Genomic DNA, 14,114 nt, shown 5'->3' on the forward strand with positions numbered 1-14,114 from the left:
AAACAGAGTGGATGGGATGGCTCATGCTGTGGAGTGGCTTGCACGATCACCAGACCTCAAACCACTTGAATTTGTTCCTTTGTGGCAAAATCCAAGATCTTCGCAAACGTATTACTGAATGCATTCGCAAGTATCCGGCGCACAAGGATGGTACACAACGCAATTGATGCAATGAGGACCAGGGCTGAAACCTGTATTCGCCAAGGAGGCAACCAGGTAGAGGGCAGAGCAGCACAGTAAACTCACTTCAGAAGAACCAAAGACAAACCAAACAGCCTTTTAGGGCTACCTTTTATCCTAAAAAGAGAAATGACTTATGTTGTAAATAAAAATTTAAAAAAGCAAGAAACAACAAAGTATTAAACATGATAAAAAAGGCATAAATAACCAAGCAAAAGAAGTCCCATTCGGCATCCATTTTACCCACAAATTAATGACACTATTAACAAAATCCATTGCCCCAAAACCCACCGGTAAAGCCCATTCCATAAATAAAGTTATTCTATAAAGTTATCATTGAGGAATGTTTGATATTCATGCATGGTATGTGTACTCCTTTTCAATCTTTGAAGTAGACAAACCTTCTCCGTGGACAGAGTGAAAAACGGGTACATTTCTTTAAAAGAGCATATCTTCAAAAGTTGTGAGCCGATTGATATAATTGTTTTGGTTTATTAAAGATAACGACTTAAGGTTTCTTTACATACCAAAATATATTTGATCAATTTGTCAGAAATAGGAGAAAAGGAGGGCGCGATGAGGGGACTCTTTTTTTTGTAGCATTGCCGGCCTATTCAAATATTACAGAAAATAATTTCTACATTATATACTATATAATACATAAAATAATTCATACATTTAATAGAACTCTATCATTGCCAAATGTGGTAAAAAGCACTTCCACTTGGCAAAAAACAGTTTTTGCCAGCTTTAGGGGGGGGGGAGCAGATTTTGCTATCTGGCAAACGTACGGTACCGTTTTTGTCAACAAAAACTAAACAAGTGATTTGTTTTTTTATATATCGAAACGAATAAAGGCCAACAACTAGCTAGGAGAGACGTGTAAGTGGTCTACTTAAGCCTTAAAAGGGCATTACGCGTGGTCTACAGTCTCATCCCTCCAAATTTTCTCAAAACAGTTGAGATTTTTATACCATTGGAAACCTCTGACTACATAATGTTTATGTACCAAAAAATTCTTGCAGATTAATTCGTTTAGCAAAAATATCGTCAATTTTGACCGAAATTACAACACATTGTCTATGGAGCAGTGTAATACACATAATCATTCATAACTCGCAAACGCAAAATCGGATCAACTGAAATTTTGGGAGTAGCCTAGGCCTAAACCTTTTTTTGTGGATATCTCCGGGGAATATCTCACTGAACAATGTCAAAAAGAGGATGCTAGGATCAAGAAATCCTCCTCGGAATAAGCCTGGAAGGTCTTCTTTACTTTATACTATTACCAGAGGCTCCGGAAGATTTTTAATATTGGGGGGGGGGGGGGCAATTTTTTGTTTTGGCCTGCTCCGGAACGCGAAATGCTGGAGGGGGTGGGTGCGCCCGAGGGGGTGATTTGAAATGCGTACCGTACATTTTTACATGAATTCTACATTACATTTTGAATTATACCAACAATTATGAATATTACCCTAAAAGTATGAATTTTATCTTAAAATTTTTTAATTTTTCCCCCATTTTACCCTAAAATTATGAATTTTACGTCAGATTATTGGAAGCCCCCTCACCAAAATTATTGAGGGGCCGCCCCCCCCCCCAAGGCCCCTCCCAGGTTCCGGAGCCACTGATTACTGTTGATTGATGGTAAAGAACATTTTAGGAAATTTTCACCCATGAATTTTAAATTTCGAATTTGAAGAACGCCCTGATGGACAATATCTGGACAATATCCGGGTCTGACAATATCTTTTTTGTAAAGTACGCCATCATTTTATGTGGTGGAAACAATTCTAAATTCTAAAATTTTAAACACAGTAAAAAGTTACTAAAAATGGTACCAACCCTGATTGTTATTGGTATTTTCAACAAACACAATTGTCTGATTCTATTTCACATATATAATGTGTACTTTCTAAAAATATAGTGAATAGTACTTCGACTTTATTTTTGTCCATTTGTTCGTAGAGAGAATTTATAATTCAATATCTAGAAACACTTTACCCGGAAATAATTGATTGACGCAAAGTCCGTTCCTTGAAACTGACGCACATAGACAGAGGACAGGTCATTCATGCATTGTTGCGGTTTTGTCAAGGTCGATTGGATACTACGTACCGGTATTATCTCTTTCGTATACATGTGAACATAACAATTAAGGGAATTTATAACTAATTGTGGCTCATACTAAGTTGTGGATTTATAAAGGATAATATTTCAAATGTTATAAGGTGAGTTTTAGTGTGCGACATCTGTTGCTAAAATATGACGATTTTTGATAAGCTTAAAATTTCATTTTGATTGTCGTTAGGTTTGTTTACGTTATTTACACGGTCATCATGCATTCATTGGTTTGCTTACATGTATTTGAAGGTAGCACAAGTTACTCTGGATCTGGATATGGTTTAAGCCATATTGTAACATTTCCATAAAAATAGTTCTTTTCCTAAAAATAAATGTAGGTATGAGAGGCAAACCTTAGTTAACACATTTGCTAGTCAGCCAAATTCACCTAGACCGGGGCCCAAACACAATACATGTTTACATAGAAATTTAAAAGAACAGATTGGACAGCCAGGTGGAGGAAACCTACATAAATATGTTGTCTATACTTCCCTTGACCCAAATATATGATTTTTTATGGTGATGAGACACTTGCACATGGAATTTTAGGGGCATTTTGAATTTGATAGCAGTTCCACATAGAAAAGCTGCTATCATCATGAGACTAAGATCTAGAAACACCACCAAAATGCTGTTTTGTTAGCTGAATCTTTTTGATGAAAGTCAATCTTTGACAAGATGTAACTTTGCTTCGGAAAGTGCTATGTCGACAAAACGGTTTTCAGTTTTGGCTTTCTAAGGGCTTTAAATTTTTTAATTTGATATAAAATGATGTATTTTGATGGCAAATTTGAATTCACCTGTCATACCTAAAAATGTTTAGTTTTTACTGTCAGATATGTCCCTTTTAAATTTTGATCAAGAAATCTATCCCCCGGGATCTATCTAGGTTAGCCTACTGTCTGTGGCTGTGTGGATAGATGATATAGTGAGGAACGGTCAATCGCCGCCAATTTTCAAATCCCGGTTTCATATATATTAAAACAATTCTTTGTGAAGTTTAATGTTCCCGAAATTTATTTTGATGACTTAGGGCTTAGGCCCATGGGAAGTAGATTTGCGTCCACCGCCCGCATGTTCCAAAACCTACCGCATATATTTTTTTTATTATTTGCAAAAAATTCATTATTTACCAGAAACATGAAAAATGGCTTTCAAACATAAAATCAGCAAGTTTGAAGTTGGTAAAACAGTCGTAAAAACCGTGAAAAATGAGTCTGCAACAAGGGCTTTAGGCAGCCAGCCATGTAGGGAGTGTTTTACACACCCAAATTTGTAAATACACACACAGGTTTTGCCCATGGCCTATACTTTGTACACAACTCTTAAATTTACACACCCAGTTTTTTTAATTTACACACCCAAACCTTCAAATCCTGCCTAAGACCCTGGTCTGCAATGATGATTGTTGTTCAGTGTTCACCCGGGTTGTTCATCGTGAGTCCCGGGTGTGTAGTTAACTAGTTCACTACAACAAGCATGACAGGCAACGCTGGTAGCCGAAAAATATTCATGTACATGTATTTGTATGGGATCAAACAAAATCAGTTGGAAGACAGAAATATTGATTTTGAGATATTTCCTTCTGTTTTCAGTTGTTTTGGAAACACTTAAGTTGCTTTCTTTGGAACTGCAAGTTCAATTTCAATGGGGTTTTCTACAAAATGCAGCTTTGTAAATGCTTTTTACTATATCCTATACGAAACTGAAAATTTAATATTCGCGCGTCGGTTAGCGTTGCTATGACAGTAGCTCCGCATCGTACAATGGAAAAATAACTATTGCACGGACGCGGAGTGCAATAGTCCTTTTGCAGAGCTCTGGCCACTAAAAATAGTAGAAAAAATCAATAGTGGTCATGATGGTTGGCCAATCAAATGACAAGAAACTTTGTATGACTTTGTGCGACAGGGTCATGTCAAAACATTTTATCACGTATGCATGCATTGCATGTATGATGAATGGGATGATAATGCCCCAGTGCCGTACTATTACGCTGACTTTCAGATATGCGAGGAGGCGATTTCGACCTCCTGGTTTGTTTACAAACAGAGAGGTAGACAAAAACCGTTCCGCTTGTCCAAACACTCAAGTATCAGAAGGATGGTCCACAATAGCGTGATTCACGTAACCTGAATAGGGATTAAAAAGCTGTCACGTAGAACCATGTGCTTCTATTGTCCAATTTGCCATCAAGATTTCATATGGAAACAGTTCAGACCCAGTACACGATCATGTCAGAAATTAATATTTTGTTCTGGGTCTGATTATTCGGACTAATAATGCCCCTCAGGGAGGATGTCCTGCAAAAAGTCTATTCTTCAAAGGAGTAAAGTAGGTAATGGGGACGGGATACACATCCTGCACAAGAACAAATAAACACAATGGGGATGGGCAGGTCAAGGAAACCTACATTTATAGATATGTTGTCTATACTTCACTTGACCCAAATATATGATTTTTTATGGTGATGAGACACTCGCACATGGAATTTTAGAGGGATTTTGATAGCATTAGCAGTTCCACATAGAAAAGCTGCTATCATCATGAGACTAAGATCTAGAAACACCATCGAAATGTTTTGTTAGTTGAATCTTTTTGATGAAAGTCAATCTTTGACAAGATTTACGTTGCTACGGAAAGTGCTTTATGACAAAAAGATTTTCAGTTTTGGCTTTCTTTTTAATTACTGAAGGGCTTTAATTTGATATAAAATGATGCAGTTTGATGGCAAATTTGAATTCACCTGGCATACCTACAATTAAACATGGCAACAAATAAATACAAATCCCGACCGGCACACACCCCAACTTGAAAAAACAGCAAGGGAATGTGCCGGCATGGGAATAGAACCCACGACCTTCCGATCTCTAGGCGGACGTCTTATGCTACCAGCTCCCACTGATTAATTAGGGGTTCATTCATAGAATTAAGGGTGTCTACGTTTACACGTTTCACGTTTATTCGACCGTAAAATGCACTATCACTACCTAATTAAGGTGTCAGATGTGCGTGGGTGACTGCGCATGATTAATGTGAGTGTTCGAAATATTGCTTCATGAGCTGCCTCCCATCATGAAACTGCGGTGAAGGTGCTGTTGTGATACATGTCTTCTGACAGGGTGTTCCAGTCAATAGTTGTGTGTGAAATGTAGAGTACCGTACGGTAAGTATTGAAAACATTCTGGGTTGCCTTGACCCTTTGAAGTTTGGATTGTGTGTATCATGTTATTGTTCTGGTGTTGTTGCAGTCTGTGAGGCATGTGTCTTGGCTAATGCCCACAGATCCATTCTGAATCTTCAACATCAAGGATAATAGGCAAGCTTTCCTACGCTTTTTGTGCAGTTCAGGTCTTCTTGAAGAGCGAGTACCGTAGTTCATCTTCGGTGTTACCAAACGTGTACAATACGCAGTCATCTGCAAATAACCAAACATTGTTCTCAACTCTCCATGGCAGATCGTTGAGTTGCCCCCCGGTACTCCTTAACTACACAAAATTATTTTCAAAGTATTAGTATCTCTCTCTTTACAAAAATAGGAAAATTACAAGTTATTCAAGGTTGGAACCAGAGAAGAACTACTACCGTACTTTTAAAAATAAAGAAAAAAGGTTAAAAGAAGTTAGGCCAAGTAACAGAAATTACAGGTTTCTCATCCCTGCCTGCTTCCTTTTTGGCCATCGCCTTGGCTATCGCCTCCTTTTTTTATTATTTTCTTTTTAAAAATGCAGAAGAAACACCTTTTTTTAAACCTTTTAAACGAAGATCGTGTTCAGTTTGTGATTGTGCACCGTTTTAACGTTCGATATAATCAACTTCGCTAGAGTCTAAACCTTGAGTAATGAGTCCTTTTGTTTGGCTACTTTTAAAGACGGCCGCTAATTTACGTTTAATTTCCCCACATTTGCTTGTAAAATTTTGCAATTTGTAGGTTTATTTGAGTTGAAATTCATGCCGGTTTTTGTGTGTATTTGCATACGTTCAGTGAAAAAGGTTGTCAAGCCTTGGTACGCGAGATTGATACCAGTCTCCTTGAGCATAAGAAAGCTGTGTCCTGAATTGAAAATAGCAATGTTCATAAATTCGGTAGAATTGTCAAGAAATTTACATGTTTTCAACATTTTATTGCATGGAACGCATCGTCACAGGTCACAACATCGATAATGTTACCACATACTTAAACATTTTGTACCATGGAATCATCTGGGCCCAACGATTCTAACATCAATGAATAATTTTGTAACCATTGAATTACTTTATTGTGTGCAATGAATAAAATATGTCTCAAATAAGTACCCTCTCAAGCAGAGTTTGCAAATGGTGAGCATGTAAGTGTTGATGCATATGTTGGCATGATTATCTCACCCTCAATGTAAATGAAGAAATGTGTGCTTGCATGCCTTGTTCTTACTCTAAACATTACATTTGTTTGTTATATTTAAATTGATATTTGATAATAAATCAGAGTTCATTGTATTTTATTGAATTGGAAGCCTCTGGGGTAAAATGTAAACTCACCTTGCATTGCTATAATACCATGTGTAAACATAAAAATGAGATACAGAACTGTGTGATTTTTGACATACAAATATGATTCATTTAGATTTTAATGCACCCTAAAAATGCTAGTTTTGGATTTTTAATTACCATGCATTTCCCAGACAGTATTTTAGTTTTTATAAATAGAACAGGGTTGCAGCTAGCCCAAGTTGAGTGCTGGCTAATTTTACTATCGAATTAGAGCACTGGCTCGGGCCCGGGCAAAATCTTCCGGGGGGGGGGGCACTCAAGTATGATAAGGTACACTCGAATCACAGACCCTAGAAAAAGATGTGTGACCAATTTTTTTTAACATCCCCTAAACAAGTTTTACCCTACCAGCAAATTTAGTCCCTTAATTATTAATAAGGTAATTTAATATAGAATTTACCCTCTAATGAGTTTTTGGCTAGTAAAAATCAGGGACTGTCTTTTGAAATTTGCAGGAGAGTATTAAATAGATCTTCTGGAGCCTTCAAGGAGAGCTGATAGACCAAATTTACAATAGAAGGTAAGGAGAGAATGGTCAACTAAGGAGAGCTAAAAATCACTCTCCTATATCAGATAAGGAGAGCAAAAAAGGCAGTCCCTGAAAAATGAAGAAAATGTACCCTTTTTGGACTCATAATTTACCAAAAAATTGAATAGTACCCTAAACAAGTTGTTCAGTTTAAGAAAACTACCCTTATTCTTAAAAATCAGTGGTTTTTAGACCCTAAATTCATCACACACGTATCTTGTCTTGCCTAAAAAAACACACCTTTTTACTTCACGCATGCGTACAGACCAAATGTCGCTCGGCGCCTGCTTGTTTCCAGGCTTGGAGTGGCCCCTGGGCAATCTTTTTAGCGAAAATGAGGGATCAGGGAATAGGCAAGGTGTATCTCTCGTAACTTTTTTTTTTGGTTTTTACTCTGATGAAAAAAAAATCATTTGTGGGGAATTTGTTTTGGTATCGGCAACCCCGACTGGCGTAATGACAACACTGTAATCTAGTTGAAGAATGTACAGTATAGCCTAGGCCTGGCATTTTCGGGTAATTTTGTACCCGGGTACCCGGCACATTTTTCGGGCGGGTAACCGGGTACCCGAAATTGCAAAAAACAACAATTTTTTTTTTTTTTTTTAAAGTTTTTTATTTTTTCGGTTTTGTAGTGTCCCTGGACCTATCATTAATTTTTATTAATTTTTTTTTAATTTGGTACCCGGCAGGGTATTTCCTGCCCGGTAATGTAATCTCAGGCGGGTACCCGCAAGCCCGCCCAAAAATGCCAGCCTTAGTATAGCCTCAATAATGTAAGGTCTCTGCACAAGTCCCTCTCAACAGTAAAAGACACATATACTGTATAATGCAAATTTGTGTGTATATTGTATTGTATTGACCATACATGTAGTACATGTACATGTACATAGCATTATCTTGTCTCATTTATAATCACAACAACTAATAATAACAAACCAATTGTAATAATACGTAATTCCATTATTTGTTTAAAATGTTATTAATCATTGTCATTTAAATGAGACAAGATAAATTAGAATTTAAAGAGATGTTATACCGTAACAATATTGCAATACATCTAGGTTTAAAATTATTTGTGGAGAGATAAATTGCAAACTGCAATTTGTCATTTGATCCAAAATACTTCCCTGACCTGCTTTCCATTTAATTACCTTAATGTGTTGCTGAGCCAAAACAATTTGCATTGTCTGGTATAAACAAGTACATGCATTGTGGACCTAGACACAGGAGCCTGTATACATGTAATAACAGTAATATACGCTTTTAAATTGGACCAAAAAGACAGTTATGCCCAATTCGCTGCTGTAGTGCACGTTAGAATATGACTGTTGCTAGGTCAACTGGATCACGCTTTCTTTGTTACGAACCACTGCTCGAAATGATCACAACACAAAGCCTACATGTATGGCATATCAAAATTCGGGATATACACACGTGTATGAGCCCAGGCTTGGAGCAGTAACCAATGGTTACTAATGTGCACTACGACAGCGAATACATATAATGTGCTCATAGAGCAACATGCAATGTAATATAGGCTGCATTGCATCTACATGTAATACCCTGTAAAACTACCTTTAATTACAGAATATGTCAAATGAATATTGGATACAAATAGAACTAATAGATTTAGCATTGAAATTCTTTAAATTTAAGTAACATGACATTGGAATAATTATCCCAGTAACCGCCACATCTCTCAGAATGTAATAAATGACAGCTCATGTCCTACATGTAATCTAGATTCTGATCTCCATCTTCATCATATTTGTATAGGTTGGCATTTAACTATATTGGAAATCGTTGTTAAAATTTAAACTTCACAAAATGTCATCGGGTCACGTTCAAGTTGCTTAAATATGGTGTGATCAAGATAAACAAGTCATTTTTCACACAAATTGCCTTGGTTTGAAAGAACTGATGTACTTCTCATGTATTTGACTGTTTTCTTCAACATGATATGATAATTAAATGCAAGAACCACCAGTTCAATGGCAATTTCAATGGCATTTTCAGCAAATTGTAGTCTGTGATATGATCATGTAGTCTTGTAGAGAAAAGGATATTAATAATAAAAACTGATTTTGTGACTTGATTTGCTTGCTTGTGTCCCCATATGCAAGGTATTTTGATATAACACTTGTAAAAAGCAAGAGCTGTAATAAGCTATGGAATTAGGCCATGTCTCTGATGAATTGCATCTATTCTGTTATCTTTTTGTTGCATGCAGGCTCATAATCTGGGTATTTTTAGGAGCGGGTAACAGTAAATTGGAAGTAAAGGTAGGCGTTTTGCTTCTTTTTCAGTTCTGCAGGTCTTGTTGCTTGTAGGTGTAATTATAAGAAAACAGACGTTGATTGAAGATGACGTCAGTCTATCCGTTGGTTAGCTACTGGTGCTGATGCTACTGTTGTTTTCTACCTATTCTTAGTGACATTGATTGGTTGATAAGGTTAAGCCATCACTCATTGAGAATAGTAAATATAGCATTTGTTGCATTTGGTAAAGATGGATTGAAACAATTTGACGACAAGAATAAGATGATTAAATCGTGCATGTGTAATTATTGTCTATGAGCTATAAGATTTAAATGCTTTAAGGGGGTACTACACCCATGTGGTAAATTTGTGACTATTTTTGCATTTTTCTCAAAAATAATTACACACTGGTATTAAGTTATGTATATATTATTGGGGCAAGGAATCCAATTACTACAGTGAAATTTCAGTGACTCAAGACAAGCGGTAACAGTATATATACACGAGGAAACGAGGTACATCCTAGCGGTACCTTATTTCTGATCATAAATAACAAACCGGTTGTCTTGGTTCACTGAAATTCCAGTGTAGTAATTGGATTCCTTGCCCCTAAAATATACATAACTTTTGTTACCACTGTGTTATTAGTTTTTGAGAAAAATGCAAAAATAGACACAAATTAATCGACGGGTGTAGTACCCCCTTAAATGAACAGTCAACAGGAAGCTACAATTTGATTGTGATGTACGTGATATGCATGTATGCAAGCATGTATGTTATAATTTGGTGAAGATATCTCAGCAAATCAGACATCCCAATTTCTCTCATCCCTCCCTCTGCTTTCATCTGATACTGATAGCATCTCTTCTATACACCTTTTCTCCTCGTCTAATCCTTTTCTGCCCCTCCCCACCCTTATTTTCTTTTCAGCTCTCTGAAAACATACATCTTTTTCAATGGACAGAAAGATGCATCTATATATTTTGATTTAATTTACATGGATTGATTGATTCCAACCAAGTTGTTTTCATATCATGTCGTGGTTGGATGTAGCAACTTGCCCAGCAGCTTGAGAAATGAAGCAGCCACTTGCAAAATTACCAATCAATAGAGCTTCATATTACTCAAAAATATGTCAGCCAATGGTAATGTTATTGTTGGGTTGAGCTTCAAGTTGGAGGGACATAGACATAAATGCAGTACATCTAGTAATGTTTAAAGGCTAGCTTGAAGTATACATGGAATGCTTCATGTAGCTGTTGGTTCCTATGTAAAAATCACTTGAAGCATGAACTGATGAATGGTGATTGGAAAAAGATGTACATCATGCTTGATGTTCTTTGGCTTGATCAAGCGATTTTGCTGCAGTTTAGTCACTTGGTTTTCATTTGTTTCTCCAGATATCATGGTTATAGAATTAGGTCTACATGAATGATCTTGATCTCTATTCAGACTTCATTTTGTATGATCTTGGCAGAGCCATTGTTTTTAAATGAAACTATTTAAAGATGCATGTATTGTACCAACGAAACAAGAAGTAGAAACTTTTATTTCAGTTCCTCCTCATTTACAATAACATTATCTGCAATTTCCTTTTTGTAGTCTTATTTTCGTTTTGAAAACATACATCATGTGAGTGGTATCAAAAAGAAATTGGGTATGAAAAGGAAGGCCTGTAACCTGAAATATTGGCTGCCTTTCTTTGGACTGATCTTCTTTCACACTACATGGAGGTGCATGTTGGTAATTCTGGTTCCGGACTTTTTACTTGAATGCCTGCATACCATGTTTTCGGTTTTTGTTTTTTTTATTATAGGGGGTAAATTTTGCACAATATGACCTTAGCAATTTAGTGTCACAATGGTATATCAATGGGGTGTGGTATATAGTTAGTTTTAAAATAGATTTAAAATGTAGTTAGGATTGGGTATTGTGTTAAATATTCTGTACCTTTAGGGTTCAGGATAGGGTAATGGCTCAACTTCATGGTTACAGTGATGACTTCATGTACCAGGTAGAGGTAGTGTTAAATTTCCTTGTGTATGCTCATGCTGAATATTTAAATGTTTTGAAGATGTTACAACATGTCATCAGGTGACATTAGTGTACATGGAATATCAAATGTACATGTATGAACGTAGCACAGGTACAGAAACAGTTTGAACAGTTTCCACACAAGGATTTGTAACAACATGTACGAAGCAATTGCCCCAAATAATTCTATATTATTATATATCTATTTATCTATTAATAACGGAATTGTTAGCATATAGGCATTAAATATGCATAGATTTACCACCTTGAAGTGTTTACACAAGAATTTAACTGCTATCTTGTAGATCAATAGATACATACAATTTCAAATTGGTTGATTTAGTTGTCATTGAATCTTGATTTGCAGATAAATAGATCAAATACTTGAATAATAAAGCTTATTCCAGAGTCCTGCCTCACTCCAAAACTGCCTGATCAACAGGTAAATTCTATTATATTATTAGTGTGTGTGTTTTGTGATATCTAACACTTAATATAGGTGCAACACCTTGAAGTGTGTGGTCAAAATGGATTCCATTGAAGATCAATACCTACAATTTCAACTATTTCATTTTGTTGGTAATGGACCATGTAAGCTAATCCCTTATGATATGAGGTAATATTTTCCCTCCTTTTCAACTCGGTTCTTTGTGTACTTATATTTTGCAGCCACCCAAATCCTTTTATATATTAATTATTAATGCTTCATACATCTTGAATAATATTCAGTTGTATAGAAGGCTAAATTAGATCCATTAGAAACCAGCTGATGACATAAGGGTGGGTCTGCCCAATGTATAGAACAGCGCATACATGTATGATATCAGAAATTGATTTTTGTATATCAAATATGGTGAAATATTTCTACGGTCTTTGTTATGGTGAAGGTTTTTCATTGAAATTATTTGTCGTAGTGGAAGCAATACAAAAGTACAGCTCCAGGGTCGATTGCACTAATGTTGATGAATTTTTTCCGTAGGAAGCACCCTCTGTACATGTACTTTGTTATATTGTAATATAGGGTGAACAATTGCTCTGCATTTCACTAGAGTTGTAATTTATACATTATTTCTAATTTTGTAAGAAGAATAATAGGGTTGTCATTGCAGAAATTTAATTTGGAAGTTAATCAAGTCAAAACACTCTGGAGCATTTCTTTAATTATGCCTCAAAGGCTTTATGATTTTGGATTTTAGATTAACAAATTGTGTCAGTGGAAATGACTATCAGTTTGAAGCTAATAATTATTGCATACACTGAGAAATATGAACATCAGAAAGATTTTTTGTTGGGGAAATGACATAATGTTTCAGGATGCAAGTCACCCATTCAATTTATGTCATAAGTTGACGATAATTCTTTTAAAATTATTTTTAGAATACTGTCATTTTTGATAGGCAAGTGAATGTTTTAAGTACATGTATTATAAGTGTGGACATCAATCAGTCTGGTATGAGGTAAAGGCATTTTTTTCTTCAAATTGGCTGTTTTTGTGCAAAGTGCAATGCACAGTAAAGTATCATATTTTGTCAAAATACATGTAAAGTAGGGTTTTTGGGGGGGCTAGGGTTCAGAGTGGGGTGATTGGCTGATCTACATGTTTTGTGGAACCTGCTACAAATTGATGACACAACTGTATTTTTGTTTTGTTTTCAGCCTAAATATACAGAAACCTACACAGTCATGGATATGCTTATTGTTAAGAAAAAATAAGCTTATTTGTGACATTGTCCCGGACATAGTACTTGTAGGTTAAGTTGGCAATATAATTCCTTTCAGCAGAGAAGAATTTGTATTATTGAATTGATGCTGAAATGTTACAGGAATTTTAATTCATATTGTCACATTTTAGACATATCTAAGTGTGATATCATTCCTGTGCCCTTGCCAAATTGAGTCCAATTAAGAAGTCCTAATGAACTGCCATGGTATGCCTCTCATCATACTCATGACCTACATTTACTATGCAGGCCACAGAAATGTTGTGTATACAGGGTGAGTCAACTGATGATAAATTCCTGAAAAAAAAGATTCCCGAATTTTTTTTAAATGACCTGGATGGGGGGTACTAACTTATCTACATGAAGGTTGAATTTGAATTTTAACAATAAAACAAGTACCATTGCAGGAATTGGTTCAAGGTCTAAATATGATTCATTTCTAAAATCAGAATTGTTTTTAATCCTTGAATGTGAACTAGTTTGGTAGGCCCTACGTGTATATCCAAGGTGTTTTAAAAATATATTTTGTATTTTCAGCTTTCAAAAAATGATGTGCATGAAAAATAAAAGCACATAATATTATGCTGAAACTAGAACTATAAAATTGCAGCCATGATGCAAGTCTTCCTGGAAAAAGGGCAAGTCCCTAAATTACTAGTAATTGGACACAATTGCAAGTGAAATCCAATTCCTGGATTCTGTGTGTGCCTCCTAGAGTCACAATGTCACTGTCAA

The 14,114-nt window shown here is 35.9% G+C and overlaps 1 protein-coding gene across 2 annotated transcripts in view; it reads left to right on the top strand.

The window, feature by feature from the left end:
• The first annotated feature begins 2,263 nt into the window (after window positions 1-2,263).
• LOC140158499 (semaphorin-2A-like) overlaps window positions 2,264-14,114 on the top strand; it is an 89,198-nt gene continuing 77,347 nt past the window's right edge. Inside the window, exons 1-2 of one of the 2 annotated variants that reach the window (XM_072181599.1) lie at window positions 2,264-2,411; window positions 9,597-9,648. The gene's annotated coding sequence lies outside the window, so the exon portion shown is untranslated. The remainder of the gene's footprint in view (window positions 2,412-9,596; window positions 9,649-14,114) is intronic. The other variant, XM_072181598.1, reaches the window with a different exon arrangement.

The sequence above is a fragment of the Amphiura filiformis genome, chromosome 8, assembly GCF_039555335.1.
Source record: "Amphiura filiformis chromosome 8, Afil_fr2py, whole genome shotgun sequence".
Classification (NCBI taxonomy): Eukaryota; Metazoa; Echinodermata; class Ophiuroidea; order Amphilepidida; family Amphiuridae; genus Amphiura; species Amphiura filiformis.